Consider the following 16,494-nt stretch of genomic DNA (forward strand, 5'->3'; position numbering starts at 1 on the left):
GAGTATAAAAATTCAAAGTTTGAAAATTGTGAAATTTTCTCAAAGTTCCGATTTTATATATTTTCACAAATTAATGCAACAATTATCCTAAATTTACCACTAACATCAAGTACAAAATGTCACAAAAAATATAAATAAATGTCAGAATCACTGGGATCCGTTGAAGCGTTCCAGAGTTATAACCTCATAAACGGACACTGGTCAGAATTGTAACACTTAGCCTGGGCCGGAAGGAGAAAAAAGGCTGCGGTAAAGGGGTTAAAATTGGTGTTGGGAGAAATGAGACCTGGAGCAGTTCGCAGAAGAGTCATCCATAATTCCAGGTGAGGTGTAAGAAGCTTGTTGATTATAGGAAGTGATTGATTACAGTTATTGTTTCCAAAGGGGTGCGACCAAATATTAAGGTAAAGGTGCTAACAATTAGAACTTCTGCTATGGGGGCCCCATGATTTCTATGTATGCTAGATTACTACATTTTTTTCATTTGCACGTCTACACTTTTAAACATTTTCATTATTTAAATTTCTGACTTTTTTTTTTTTTTTACTTCCATTTCACCTCAACGTCTTATTTTCTTTGTCGCTCCATTGGGAGACCCAGACAATTGGGTGTATAGCTTCTGCCTCTGGAGGCCACACAAAGTATTACACTTTTAAAAAAGTGTAACCCATCCCCTCTGCCTATACACTCTCCCGTGGATCACGGGCTCCCCAGTTTTATGCTTTGTGTGGAAGGAGGCACACATCCACTCATGCATTCTCATACATAGTTATGACGGATGGAAGAAAAGAGGACCCCGATGGGGTCCCCGGCATGTTCCCTTCTCACCCCACTATGTCGGCGGTGTTGTTAAGGTTGAGGTACCCATTGCGGGTACAGAGGCTGGAGCCACATGCCGTCTCCTTCACCTTCCCTTATGCGGCTCTGGGAGAAGTGGGATCCTAAGCGGTCATCCACGTGCTGGGACCGTGCTCCATCTGCAGCCCTTGGTGGAACCTACCGGTCCGGAGCTTCTTCACCCCCAGGGACCGGGCCCTGCAACTTGGAGGTACTCTGTGTCCCCATGTGTGGACTTTACAGGGAGGGAGGTCGCTCCTTCTCCCCGGAAGCCGCGGTAGTTCCGTCCGCAGTTTTTTTTCGGCGGACTTCCGCGCCGACCGTGCCTGCTTGTCGGGCACGGCCTTAAATTTAGTCCCCGGCTTCGCCGCGGCCTAGTCGAGCAAAATCCTGGGCCTGCCTGTCAGGGGTTAGGGCGGGATTACCGACGTGACGTCGGCTCTGAGGGCTGGAGCATGTTTGCATGTCTCCCCCCACCCTCATTGACCACTTGGGGACTCCAGATTCCCGCTCTTTGCTGGCGCCGCCCTCGGCTCCACCCCCCCCCCCTTAGAGCTCCGGCAGCCATTTTTAACATTCTGCCGGTGGATGCTACTCAGCGGCAAAGCTCTGCAGCTCTGGGGGATCCATGACAGGGAATCTGGAGGACACACTCCGCTCGTTAGCGGTTGGTAAGCCACACCAGTCACCCGGTGTTGGTCCCCCTAGGGTGCCGGGATATATATACATATAGATATATACATCTGTTCGGAAAGGCTGTATACCCTTTTCCCATATACTCTCAGTGGTCACTCTCCTAAGAGACAACAGCATGTCGTCCACAAGGAGCAAAGCTACTAAGGCACAGACTTTTTTCGTGGCCTGTACCTCTTGTGGGGCTATGTTGCCTGCGGGATCCACCTACCCCCACTGTGATCAATGCTGGACTCCTGCCACGCTTGCTCAGCCGGAGCCTCGGGCACTTGTGGGCCCCTCGGCTCATGTAGATCCCCCGACTCCCCCTGAGCAGTCTGCAGGGACAGAGTCACCGTCGTTGGCCTCTTTCGCTGCGACACTCTCCCAGTCACTTTCTCAATCCATTGCACAGTCTATGGACAAATGGTCATCTAAGCTCCTTGAGGCTTTGCAGTCCAGACCGGGCCCTTCACAGGCCCCGGCCCCTGTTAATTTGTCTCCTCCAGGCCCCTCTCGGCCCGCGCCGCAGCGCGCTCCCAGGATAGCCTCTAGGTCCCAGGCGGAGGACTCCTGCCCGGATCGCAGCCCCAGGCCGGCTAAGCGGCCTCGCTGGGACTCTTCCCCGGCCTCCTCACGCTGCTCTGGATCCCAGCTTGATGACTCGGACGTGGGAACTCAGGGCTCTGACCCTGACTTCACCCTTAACCTTGATGCCCCTGAGGGGGACGCCTTGGTAAATGATCTTATCTCGTCCATCAACCAGGTGCTGGATCTCTCACCCCCACCTCCTCCTGCAGAGGAGCCGGCTTCTCAGCAGGAGAAACACCAATTTAGATTCCCCAAACGTATGCGCAATACGTTTTTTGATCACTCTAACTTCAGGGACGCTGTCCAGAAGCCCAGAGCGGTCCCGGACAAGCGCTTTGCTAAACGGCACACTGACACGCGTTACCCCTTTTCACCTGATGTCGTTAAGGGCTGGGCACACTCCCCCAAGGTGGATCCTCCAGTCTCTAGATTGGCTGCTTGGTCCGTTGTGTCTGTTGCCGATGGTGCATCCCTGAAGGATGCCACTGACACAGATAGAGCTCTTGGTGAAGTCTATTTATGAGGCCACGGGCGCGTCTTTCGCCCCGGCCTTTGCGGCCGTGTGGGCTCTCCAAGCAATCTCGGCATGTCTGACTGAGATTAATGCCGTCACGCGGAATTCTGCTCCGCAGGTTTCTTCCTTGACCTCTCAGGCATCAGCATTTTCGTCCTACGCCATGAACGCCGTCCTGGACTCCGCTAGCCGTACGGCTGTGGCATCCGCTAACTCCGTGGCAGTCCGCAGGGCCATGTGGCTGCGCGAATGGAAAGCAGACTCTGCTTCCAAAAGGTTCTTAACTGGTTTGCCTTTCTTTTTCGCTCTATTGGGAGACCCAGACAATTGGGTGTATAGGCTATGCCTCCGGAGGCCGCACAAAGTACTACACTTAAAAGTGTTAGGCCCCTCCCCTTCTGCCTATACACCCCCCGTGCTCCCACGGGCTCCTCAGTTTTTGCTTTGTGCGAAGGAGGTCAGACACGCACAGCACAGCTCCACAGATTAGTCAGCAGCAGCTGCTGACTAGGTCGGATGGAAGAAAAGTGGGCCCATATAGGGCCCCCAGCATGCTCCCTTCTCACCCCACTTTTGTCGGCGGTGTTGTTAAGGTTGAGGTATCCATTGCGGGTACGGAGGCTGGAGCCCACATGCTGTTTTTCCTTCCCCATCCCTCTTAGGGCTCTGGGTGAAGTGGGATCTTATCGGTCTCCAGGCACTGAGACCGGGCTTCATCCACAACTCCTGTGGAGCCTGATGGATAGGAGCCGATACCGTTCAGGGACATGGCCCTGCATCTTAAAGGTACTCTGTATCCCTATGGGGACCGCGCACGGCATCACCTCAGCTTTGCTGGGTGTGCTAGTGCACCGGGGACCGCGGCGCTGACCGGGTCTATATGTGCCATTACACACTCAGCGTCGCTGAGTGTGTTTATATGTAAGGGCTACCGCACTGACCGCCGTTGCCACGGGACACTGCGGCGCGGCTGGGACTTGTAGTTCGCCGGGGACTTTCACGCGACCGCGCTTTTACGGCGGCCGCGTTTATTACTACAGTCCCCGGCTTCATTGCGGCCTAGTTTCCCTTTTTTTTTTTCTCCCGCCCTCAGCCCTGACAGGCAGGGGAAGGGCGGGACGCTGCACGGAGCGAGCAGCAATGAGGGCTGGAGTATGATTTACATGCTCCACTCCCCTCACTGTGCACAGTATGAGCGCCCGTTTCGCGCTCTTTCTAGGCCACGCCCACAGCTTCCTCAGCTCGTCAGGACGCCGCAGCCATTCCTGTCAGCTCCACCGACGCTGCAGAGAGGGACATATTCATGGGAGACCCAGACACGGTCTCTGGTGGCCTCACAACCGCTTAGGCGGCTGGTAAGCAGCACATGTGGTGCTAGCCCCATGGTGCTGTATTGTATTGGTACATTATTTGTGTACTGTATATAATTTACACTGTATGAGCACAGTTCTTTCTGGCTATATACCCTATTGTGTTACTCAGGGAAAACTATAGCATGGCGCCCATAAACGGCAGGGGTGCCAAAACACAGGCTTATTATGTTGCCTGCGCCGCATGTAAGACCCAGCTACCAGCAGGTTCCACTGACCCTGATTGTGTACAGTGTTCGACCCCTGTGACACTTCCTCAGCCGGATCCTCTGCTAAGAGGGGCCCAGGGGGAGCCACCTGTTGACACTGTCCAGGTGACGGGGACTGAGTTTGCAGCCTTTAAGGATCAACTCTATCAGACTATGGCTAAGATACTAGAAGCCTTGCAGTCCAGACCGGTATCTCAGCAAAGGGACTCTGTTGAATCATTGTTCCCTGACCCCCCTCAGTTGGACCAACAATGTCCTCACGGGGTATCTCATACATCCCAGACGGAGGGTTCGGACTTAGAACCTAGCCCCAGATCGTCTAAGCGGGCCCGCTTAGAATTTCCCTCGACATCATATTGTTTAGGGTCTCAGCGGGGGGATTCTCTGGTTGATGATGCGGAAACAGCTGATCAGGATTCTGATCCTGGGAGCGCTCTCAATCTTAATTCTCCAGACGAGGACGCCATAGTGAATGATCTTATTGCATCCATTCATCAGTTGCTGGATATTCTTCCCTCAGCCCCTCCGGCGGAGGAGTCTGTTTCTCAGCAGGAGAAATTTCGCTTCAGGTTCCCCAAGCGTACACAGAGTATGTTTCTAGACCACTCTGATTTCAGAGAGGCAATCCAGAATCACCACCATGCTTTTCCGGATAAGCGTTTCTCTAAGCGCCTTAAGGATACACGTTATCCTTTTCCCCCGGAAGTGGTTTAAGGTTGGATTCAATGTCCCAAAGTGGATCCTCCAATCTCCAGACTGGCGGCTAGATCCATACTTGCAGTGGAAGATGGGGCCTCGCTTAAAGATGCCACTGACAGGCAGATGGAGCTCTGGATGAAATCCATCTATGAAGCTATCGGAGCTTCTTTTGCCCCAGCATTCGCAGCCGTATGGGCGCTACAAGCTATATCAGCAGGTCAAGCGAAAATTGAAGCGGCCGCGCCACAAGTGGCTTCCATTACCTCCCAGACCTCGGCAATTGCGTCTGACGCTATGAATGCTGTCCTGGACTCTGTGAGCCGTACGGCAGTTGCGACCGCCAATTCGGTAGTAGTCCGCAGGGCCTTGTGGCTACGGGAGTGGAAGGCAGATTCCGTTTCCAAAAAGCGTTTAACCGGTTTGCCAATTTCTGGCGACAGGCTCTTTGGCGAGCGCCTGGAGGAAATCATCAAACAATCCAAGGGAAAGGATACATCCTTACCTCAGCCCAAGCAGAACCTCTCCCAACAGAGGAGAGGGCAGTCGAGGTTTCGGTCCTTTCGGGGCGCGGGCAGGTCCCAATTCTCCTCGTCCAAAAGGTCTCAGAAAGAACAAAGGAACTCTGATGCATGGCGGTCTAAGTCACGTCCTAAAAAGGCCATTGGGAGCACCGCTAACAAAGCGGCTGCCTCATGACTTTCTACCTCCTCTAGTAGCATCCTCGGTCGGTGGCAGGCTCTCCCGCTTTTGCGACACCTTGCTGCCACAAATAAAAGACCGCTGGGTGAGAGACATTCTCTCTCACGGTTACAAGATAGAGTTCATCTCTCGTCCCCCGACTCGATTCTTCCGGTCCTCTCCGCCTCCCGAGCGAGCCGAGGCTCTTCGGCAGGCGCTGGGCACCCTGAAGGCAGAAGGAGTGGTGGTCCCTGTTCCTCTTCAGCAACAGGGCCACGGTTTTTACTCCAACTTGTTTGTGGTCCCAAAGAAGGACGGGTTCTTCCGTCCTGTCCTGGACCTGAAACTTCTCAACAAACACGTAAAGACCAGGCGGTTCCGGATGGAATCCCTCCGTTCCGTCATCGCCTCAATGTCCCAGGGAGATTTCCTTGCATCGATCGATATCAAAGATGCTTATCTCCACGTTCCGATTGCCCCAGAGCACCAGCGCTTCTTGCGCTTCGCCATAGGAAACTAACACCTGCAGTTCGTGGCACTGCCATTCGGCCTGGCAACAGCCCCACGGGTTTTCACCAAGGTTATGGCTACTGTAGTAGCGGTCCTCCATTCTCAGGGTCACTCGGTGATCCCGTACTTGGACGATCTGTTGATCAAGGCACCCTCTCAAGAGGCATGCCAACACAGCCTCGACGCTACCCTGGAGACTCTCCAGAGTTTCGGGTGGATCATCAATTTTCCAAAGTCAAATCTGACACCGACCCAATCGCTCACATACATTGGCATGGAGTTTCATACCCTCTCAGCGATAGTGAAGCTTCCGCGGATCAAGCAGCGGTCACTACAGACAGGGGTACAATCTCTCCTTCAAGGCCAGTCACACCCCTTGAGGCGCCTCATGCACTTCCTGGGGAAGATGGTGGCACCAATGGAAGCAGTCCCTTTCGCGCAGTTTCACCTGCGTCCTCTATCCTGGGAAGTAGTCACGACGGACGCAAGTCTGTCAGGGTGGGGAGCGGTTTTTCTCCACCACAGGACTCAGGGTACGTGGTCCCGGCAAGAGTCCTCGCTTCAGATCAATGTTCGGGAAATTCGGGCAGTGTATCTTGCCCGGAAAGCGTTCCAGCAGTGGCTGGAAGGCAAGCAGATCCGAATTCAGTCGGACAATTCCACAGCGGTGGCATACATCAACCACCAAGGCGGCACACGCAGTCGACAAGCCTTCCAGGAAGTCCGGCGGATTTTGATGTGGGTGGAAGCCACGGCCTCCACCATATCCGCAGTTCACATCCCAGGCGTGGAAAACTGGGAAGCAGATTATCTCAGTCGCCAGGGCATGGACGCAGGGGAATGGTCCCTTCACCCGGACGTGTTTCAGGAGATCTGTTGCCGCTGGGGGGTGCCGGACGTCGACCTCATGGCGTCCCGGCACAACAACAAGGTACCAACGTTCATGGCACGGTCTCAAGATCCCAGAGCTCTGGCGGCAGACGCCTTAGTTCAGGATTGGTCGCAGTTTCAGCTCCCTTATGTGTTTCCTCCGCTGGCACTGTTGCCCAGAGTGTTACGCAAGATCAGGGCCGACTGCCGCCGCGCCATCCTCGTCGCTCAAGACTGGCCGAGGAGGTCGTGGTACCCGGATCTGTGGCATCTCACGGTCGGCCAACCGTGGGCACTACCAGACCGACCAGACTTGCTGTCTCAAGGGCCGTTTTTCCATCTGAATTCTGCGGCCCTCAACCTGACTGTGTGGCCATTGAGTCCTGGATCCTAGCGTCTTCAGGGTTATCTCAAGAAGTCATTGCCACTATGAGACAGGCTAGGAAACAAACGTCCGCCAAGATTTATCACAGGACGTGGAAAATTTTCCTGTCGTGGTGCTCTGCTCAGGGTTTTTCTCCCTGGCCATTTGCATTACCTACTTTTCTGTCCTTCCTTCAATCTGGACTGGAAAAGGGTTTGTCGCTCGGTTCCCTTAAGGGACAAGTTTCAGCGCTCTCTGTGTTTTTTCCAGAAGCGCCTAGCTAGACTTCCACAGGTACGCACGTTCCTGCAGGGAGTTTGTCACATCGTTCCACCTTACAAGCGGCCGTTAGAACCCTGGGATCTAAACAGGGTGCTGATGGTTCTTCAGAAACCACCATTCGAGCCAATGAGAGATATCTCCCTCTCCCGACTTTCGCAGAAAGTGGTTTTTCTAGTAGCAGTCACTTCTCTTCGGAGAGTGTCTGAGCTAGCAGCGTTGTCGTGCAAAGCCCCTTTTCTGGTTTTTTCACCAGGACAAGGTGGTTCTACGTCCGGTTCCGGAATTTCTCCCTAAGGTGGTATCCACCTTTTCATCTCAATCAGGATATTTCCTTACCCTCTTTTTATCCTCATCCAGTTCACCAATGTGAAAAGGATTTGCACTTGTTAGATCTGGTGAGAGCACTCAGACTCTACATTTCTCGTACGGCGCCCCTGCGCCGCTCGGATGCACTCTTTGTCCTTGTCGCTGGCCAGCGTAAAGGATCACAGGCTTCCAAATCAACCCTGGCTCGGTGGATCAAGGAGCCAATTATCGAAGCTTACCGTTCGGCTGGGCTTCCGGTTCCCTCAGGGCTGAAGGCCCATTCTACCAGAGCCGTGGGAGCGTCCTGGGCTTTGAGGCACCAGGCTACGGCTCAACAGGTGTGTCAGGCGGCTACCTGGTCGAGCCTGCACACTTTCACGAAGCACTATCAGGTGCATACCTATGCTGCGGCGGATGCCAGCCTAGGTAGACGAGTCCTTCAGGCGGCGGTTGCCCACCTGTAGGAAAGGGCCGTTTTACGGCTCTCTTACGAGGTATTATTTTACCCACCCAGGGACTGCTTTTGGACGTCCCAATTGTCTGGGTCTCCCAATAGAGCGAAAAAGAAGGGAATTTTGTTTACTTACCGTAAATTCCTTTTCTTCTAGCTCTAATTGGGAGACCCAGCACCCGCCCCTGTTTTTTTGTGTACACATGTTGTTCATGTTGAATGGTTTCAGTTCTCCGAGTTTCCTTCGGATTGAAGTTACTTTAAACCAGTTTCTAATTATTTTCCCTCCTTCTTGCTTTTGCACCAAAACTGAGGAGCCCGTGGGAGCACGGGGGGTGTATAGGCAGAAGGGGAGGGGCCTAACACTTTTAAGTGTAGTACTTTGTGCGGCCTCCGGAGGCATAGCCTATACACCCAATTGTCTGGGTCTCCCAATTAGAGCTAGAAGAAAAGGAATTTACGGTAAGTAAACAAAATTCCCTTCTTTTCTGGCGACCGTTTGTTTGGCGAACGGTTGGATGAGATTAAGGAATCCTCGAAAGGACTCCTCCTTACCCCAGTCCAAACCTCAGAGACCTCAGCAGAGAAAAATCCAATCGAGGTTTCGGTCCTTTCGTCCCTCCGCCAAGACCCAATCTTCGTCATCCAACCGGCCGGAGAAAGGCCAGAGGAACTCCTATGCGTGGCGGTCCAAGTCACGCCCCCAAAAGGCTGCGGGAGGCACTGCCTCCAAGACTGCCTCCACATGACTCTCGGCCTCATCTAACCACATCCTCGGTCGGTGGCAGGCTCTCCCGTTTTGGCGACGCCTGGTGGCCACACGTTCAAGACCGATGGGTGAGAGACATTCTGTCTCATGGTTACAGGATAGAGTTCAACTCTCGTCCTGCGGCTCGTTTCTTCCGAACCTCCCCACCCCCCGCACAGGCCGACGCTCTTTTTCAGGCAGTGGATGCTCTAAAGATAGAGGGAGTTGTGATTCCCGTTCCCCTTCAGGAACGTGGTCGCGGATTTTACTCCAACTTGTTCGTGGTGCCAAAAAAGGACGGGTCATTCCGTCCCGTTCTGGACCTCAAGCTGCTCAACAGACATGTGAGAACCAGACTGTTTCGGATGGAATCTCTCCGCTCGGTCATCGCCTCGATGTCACAAGGAGACTTCCTAGCATCGATCGACATCAAAGATGCTTATCTCCATGTGCCGATCACACCCGAACATCAACGTTTCCTGCGTTTCGCCATCGGGGACGAACACCTCCAGTTCGTGGCATTGCCTTTCGGCCTGGCGACAGCCCCACGGGTTTTCACCAAAGTCATGGCATCCGTCGTGGCGGTCCTGCACTCTCAGGGCCACTCGGTGATCCCTTACTTGGACGATCTCCTAGTCAGGGCCCCTTCTCTGGTGGCGTGTCAACGAAGTCTTACCGTCACTCTGGCGACTCTCCAGCAGTTCTGGTGGATCATCAATTTCCCGAAATCCAAGTTGACGCCGACCCAATCCCTGACTTACCTCGGGATGGAGTTTCATACCCAGCCAGCGTTAGTCATGCTACCGCGGGACACACAGCTTTCTCTGCAGGCGAGGGTACAGTCACTTCTTCGGAGTCAGTCACACCCCTTAAGGCGCCTCATGCACTTCCTGGGGAAGATGGTTGCAGCTATGGAGGCAGTGCCGTTCGCGCAATTCCATCTACGGCCACTCCAATGGGACATTCTTCGCAAATGGGACAAGAGTGCTGCTTCCCTCGACAAGAACATCTCTTTCCCTCGCAACCAAAACATCACTTCAGTGGTGGCTCCTTCCCACATCTCTGTCCCGCGGAAAATCCTTCCTACCCCCAACCTGGGCCGTGGTCACCACGGACGCGAGCCTGTCAGGTTGGGGAGCGGTTTTTCTCCACCACAGGGCTCAAGGAACCTGGACTCCAATAGAATCGTCCCTTCAGATCAATATTCTGGAGATAAGGGCAGTATATCTAGCCCTATTGGCTTTCCATCGGTGGCTGGAGGGCAGGCAGATCCGAATCCAGTCGGACAACGCCACTGCCGTCGCCTAAATCAACCACCAAGGCGGCACTCGCAGTCGTCAAGCCTTCCAGGAAGTCCGGCGGATTCTGCAGTGGGTGGAAGACAGACTCCACCATCTCCGCAGTTCACATCCCGGGCGTAGAAAACTGGGAAGCAGATTTTCTCAGTCGTCAGGGCATGGACGCGGGGGAATGGTCTCTTCACCCAGACGTGTTTCGAGAGATCTGTCGCCGCTGGGGAACGCCGGACGTCGATCTTATGGCGTCACGACACAACAACAAGGTCCCGGCCTTCATGGCACGGTCTCAGGATCACAGAGCTCTGGCAGCGGACGCTTTGGTCCAGGATTGGTCGCAGTTTCGACTGCCATACGTGTTTCCCCCTCTGGCGATGCTGCCCAGGGTACTACGCAAGATCCGGTCCGAATGCCGTCGCGCCATTCTCGTCGCTCCAGACTGGCCGAGGCGGTCGTGGTATCCGGATCTGTGGCATCTCACGGTGGGTCAACCGTGGGCACTTCCAGACCGCCCAGACTTGCTGTCACAAGGCCCGTTTTTCCATCTGAATTCTGTGGCCCTCAACCTGACTGCGTGGCCATTGAGTCATGGCTCCTAGCGTCTTCAGGGTTATCTCAGGATGTCATTGCCACCATGAGACAAGCCAGGAAACCAACGTCCGCCAAGATCTATCACAGGACTTGGCAAATCTTATCCTGGTTCTCTGATAACGGTTTTTCTTTTTCGCTCCTAATTGGGAGACCCAGACAGTGGGTGCATAGCTACTGCCCTCTGGAGGCCGCACAAAGAACTACACTTAAAAGTGTAAGGCCCCTCCCCTTCTGGCTATACACCCTCCCGTAGGAGTACAGATTCCTCAGTTTTAGCTTTGTGCGCAAGGAGGTCAGACACGCACGCATAGCTCCATTGTTTTTAGTCAGCAGCAGCTGCTGACTATATCGGATGGAAGAAAAGAGGGCCCAAAAACAGGGCTCCCAGCATGCTCCCTTCTCACCCCACTGTATGTCGGAGGTGTTTGTAAGGTTGAGGTACCCATTGCGGGTACGGCGGCAGGAGCCCACATGCTGATTCCTTCCCCATCCCTTTTTACAGGGCTCTGGGTGAAGTGGGATTTACTGGTCTCCAGGCACTGAGACCGGGCTCCATCTACAGCCCCTGGACAAGATGCTGGATGGAGCGGAGTACATCAGGGACATGGCCCTGCATCCTCAAGGTACTCTGTGTCCCCGTGCAGGCGCTCACACCGCAGCATGCTGGGTGTTGTAGTGCGCCGGGGGACATCAGCGCTACGGCGCTTGTGCCATGGCCTCATTCAGCTTAGCTGAAGCAGGCACACTTCCAGGAATCGGTCGCGCCGGCCGCTGGGACTGCGGCGCGGCTGGCACTTGTGGTGCGCCGGGGACTTCAGCGCGGCCCGCGCTTTTACGGCGGCCGCGCTGATAACTCGAGTCCCCGGCTTTTGCGGCCTGCTTCCGTTCGTTCCCGCCCCTGGACCTGCCAGTCAGGAGAGGGGCGGGACGCTGGCCACATCTAGAAATCGGTCATGCCGGCCGCTGGGACTGCGGCGCGGCTGGCACTTGTGGTGCGCCGGGGACTTCAGCGCGGCCCGCGCTTTTACGGCGGCCGCGCTGATAACTCGAGTCCCCGGCTTTTGCGGCCTGCTCCCGTTCGTTCCCGCCCCCAGACCTGCCAGTCAGGAGAGGGGCGGGACGCTGGCCAGTGCATCAGCGCTGAGGGCTGGAGTCGTTTTTACATACTCCAGCCCTCACAATCGGCACAGAGGGGACACTGTTTCCCGCACTTTTGTTTGGGAACTCCCACGGACCGCCCCTCTCCACAGACGCCGGCAGCCATTCCTGCTGACACGCTGAGCTGCAGAGGGGAGCCGGGGAGACCCAGACAAGGAATTCTGCAGCCTCTTACCCGCTATTCAGCGGGCGGTAAGCAGCCCTCAGGGCTCACCCCTCTTGTGCCAGTAGTATTCTTAGTATTTTGTTGCTACAAATACTTGGTATTACATAGCGCTGGTCGCCCTTTGGCTATAGACTCTCTCACATTCAGAGAGCCAGCAGCATGTCGTCCGCAAAACGCAAGGGTGCCAAAGCACAGACATTATATGCTTCCTGCACCGCATGTGGGACTTTTCTACCGGCAGGCTCCACGGACCCCCATTGTGTGCAGTGCTCGGCCCCTGCGGCGCTTGCACAGCCGGGGCCTCTGCTGGACGTGACCCAGGGTGTACCACCTGTGAATGCTGTCCAGGTGACAGGCACTGAGTTTGCAGCTTTTGCTGACAGAATGTCTCTCACTATGTCACAAATTCTTGACACATTGCGAGCTAGGCCTGTACTTCAGGCCACGGACACTGTGCAATCATTGCCCCCTGGTCCCCCTCAGCTCCAAGCTCCGGGACGGGCATATACACCTCAGGGTGAAGACTCTGACTCGGACGATGGCCCCGGGCAGCCTAAGCGGGCTCGCTATGACGGGCCTTCACATTCATCTCAATGGTCAGGATCCCAGCGAGATGAATCTATGGGTGATGAGGCGGACGTAACTGATCAGGATTCTGATCCTGGAACCGCTCTCAATCTAGATACACCAGATGGTGACGCCATAGTTAATGATCTTATATTTAACATCAATAAGATGTTAAATATTTCCCCACCAGCTCCTCTTGTGGAGGAGTCAGCTTCGCAGCACGAGAGAATCCATTTCAGATACCCTAAGCGTACTTTAAGCACTTTTCTGGACCACGCTGACTTTAGAGACGCAATCCAGAAACCCCACGCTTATCCTGAAAGGCGTTTTCCTAAACGGCTTAAAGATACACGCTATCCTTTTCCCCCTGAGGTGGTCAAGGGTTGGACCCAGTGTCCAAAAGTGGATCCTCCAATTTCCAGGCTTGCAGCTAGATCCTTGGTTGCAGTTGAAGATGGAGCGGCACTTAAAGATGCCACTGACAGGCAGATGGAGCTCTGGCTGAAATCCATCTATGAAGCGATTGGAGCGTCATTAGCGCCTTCTTTTGCAGCCGTATGGGCACTCCAAGCTATCTCAGCCGGGCTTGCGCGAGTTGACTCCGTCACACGTGCATTTGCCCCGCAGGTAGCACCATTGACCTCGCAAATGGCGGCATTCGCGTCGTACGCGATTAATGCTGTTCTTGACGCTACAAGCCGCACGGCAGTGGCGTCAGCCAACTCCGTTGTTTTGCGTAGGTCCCTGTGGTTGAGACATTGGAAAGCAGATTCTCATTCCAAGAAGTGCTTAACCAATTTGCCTTTTTCTCGTGACCGATTGTTTGGAGAGCGTTTGGATGAAATCATCAAACACTCCAAGGGTAAGGACTCATCCTTACCGCAACACAGACAAAACAGACCCCAACAGAGGAAGGGTCAGTCTGGTTATCGGTCCTTTCGAGGACCGGGCAGGTCCCAATTCGCCTCGTCAAAAAAGACTCAAAAAGACCAGAGACGCTCAGATTCTTGGAGGTCTCAGTCACGCCCAAAAAGGGCAGCCGGAGGAACCGTTGCCAAAACGGCGTCCTCCTGACTTGAGGTCTCCGATTCCCACACCCGCGGTCGGTGGGAGGCTTTCCCACTTTGGCGACATCTGGCTGTCACACGTCAAAGACCGTTGGGTGAGGGATATTCTGTCTCACGGGTACAGGATAGAGTTCAGTTCTCGTCCGCCAACTCGTTTCTTCAGAACTTCTCCCCCACCAGACCGAGCCGATGCTCTGTTGCAGGCGGTGGCCGCTCTAAAAGCGGAAGGAGTGGTGACCTCCGTCCCTCTTCAGGAACAAGGTCACGGTTTTTACTCCAATCTGTTTGTGGTCCCAAAAAAGGACGGATCGTATCGGCCCGTCCTGGATCTAAAGTTGCTCAACAGACACGTAAAAGTCAGGAGGTTCCGGATGGAATCCCTACGCTCCGTCATAGCCTCAATGTCTCAAGGAGATTTTCTAGCATCAATAGATATCAAAGATGCGTATCTCCACGTGCCGATCGCACCAGAGCATCAGCGTTTCCTACGCTTCGTCATACACGACGAACACCTGCAGTTCGTAGCGTTACCTTTCGGTCTGGCAACAGCCCCCCGGGTCTTCACCAAGGTCATGGCAGCAGTAGTAGCTGTTCTGCACTCGCAGGGTCACTCGGTCATCCCGTATCTAGACGACCTGCTTGTAAAGGCACCCTCTCAAGAGGCATGCCAACACAGTCTGAAAGTGGCACTAGACACTCTCCAGAGTTTCGGGTGGATTATCAACTTTCCAAAGTCTCATCTAACCCCGACCCAATCTCTGACTTATCTTGGCATGGAGTTTCATACTCTCTCAGCGATAGTGAAGCTTCCACTGGACAAGCAGTGCTCGCTGCGGACTGGAGTGCAATCTCTCCTTCGGAGCCAGTCGCACTCACTGAGGCGCCTCATGCATTTCCTAGGGAAGATGGTAGCAGCAATGGAGGCAGTCCCGTTCGCGCAGTTTCATCTGCGCCCTCTACAATGGGACATTCTACGCCAATGGGACGGGAAATCGACGTCCCTCGACAGGACTGTCTCCCTCTCTCAGACTGCCAAGGACTCTCTGCGTTGGTGGCTTCTCCCCACCTCATTGTCACAGGGAAAGTCGTTCCTTCCCCCGTCCTGGGCAGTGGTTACGACGGATGCGAGCCTATCAGGGTGGGGAGCGGTGTATCTCCACCACAGGGCTCAGGGGATGTGGACTCTGGAAGAGTCCACCCTGCAGATCAATGTTCTGGAAATCAGAGCAATCTATCTTGCCCTGCGAGCCTTCCAACAATGGCTGGAAGGCAAACAGATTCGGATTCAGTCGGACAATTCCACGGCGGTGGCGTACATCAACCACCAAGGGGGAACACGCAGTCGCCAAGCCTTTCAAGAAGTCCAACGGATTTTGACGTGGGTGGAAAGCAGAGCGTCCACCATATCCGCAGTTCACATCCCAGGCGTGGAAAACTGGGAAGCAGACTTTCTCAGTCGCCAGGGCATGGACGCAGGAGAATGGTCCCTTCACCCGGACGTGTTTCAGCAGATCTGTTGCCGCTGGGGGACGCCGGACGTCGATCTGATGGCGTCACGACACAACAACAAGGTCCCAGTTTTCATGGCACGGTCTCACGATCACCGAGCACTGGCGGCAGACGCCTTGGTTCAGGATTGGTCGCAATTCCGACTCCCCTATGTGTTCCCACCTCTAGCATTGTTACCCAGAGTTCTCCGGAAAATCAGGTCCGACTGCCATCGAGCCATACTCGTCGCTCCAGATTGGCCAAGAAGGTCGTGGTACCCGGATCTGTGGCATCTCACGGTAGGCCAACCGTGGACACTACCAGACCGTCCAGATTTGCTGTCTCAAGGGCCGTTTTTCCATCTGAATTCTGCGGCCCTGAACCTGACTGTGTGGCCATTGAGTCCTGGATCCTAGCGGCCTCAGGTTTATCTCATGAAGTTGTTGCCACAATGAGACAGGCTAGAAAACCATCCTCAGCTAAGATCTATCACAGAACGTGGAAGATATTCTTAGCGTGGTGCGTGGCTCAAGGGTTTTCTCCCTGGCCATTTGCATTGCCAACTTTTCTTTCCTTCCTGCAGTCTGGGTTGGAAAAAGGCTTGTCGCTTAGCTCTCTTAAGGGTCAAGTCTCCGCGCTATCCGTATTCTTTCAGAAGCGCTTGGCACAGCTTTCTAAAGTACGCACTTTTCTCCAAGGAGTTTGTCATATCGTTCCTCCTTACAGACGGCCATTGGAACCCTGGGATCTGAACAAGGTTCTCATTGCTCTCCAGAAGCCGCCTTTCGAGCCTTTGAAAGAGGTTCCCCTTTCTCGGCTTTCACAAAAGGTAGTTTTTCTTGTGGCGGTCACGTCTCTTCGAAGAGTGTCCGAGCTAGCGGCGTTATCTTGCAAATCTCCCTTCCTGGTGTTTCACCAAGACAAGGTAGTACTGCGTCCAATTCCAGAGTTTTCTCCCAAGGTGGTTTCTTCCTTTCATCTCAATCAGGATATCACTTTACCATCTTTGTGTCCGCATCCAGTTCACCAATTTGAAAAGGGTTTACATCTGTTGGACCTGG

At 54.2% G+C, this 16,494-nt stretch overlaps 1 protein-coding gene across 1 annotated transcript in view; it reads left to right on the forward strand.

The window, feature by feature from the left end:
* Positions 1 to 16,494, forward strand: part of KDSR (3-ketodihydrosphingosine reductase) — a 93,046-nt gene that overhangs the window by 66,436 nt on the left and 10,116 nt on the right. The window lies entirely within an intron of this gene.

The sequence above is a fragment of the Anomaloglossus baeobatrachus genome, chromosome 6 (assembly GCF_048569485.1).
Source record: "Anomaloglossus baeobatrachus isolate aAnoBae1 chromosome 6, aAnoBae1.hap1, whole genome shotgun sequence".
Lineage (NCBI taxonomy): Eukaryota > Metazoa > Chordata > Amphibia > Anura > Aromobatidae > Anomaloglossus > Anomaloglossus baeobatrachus.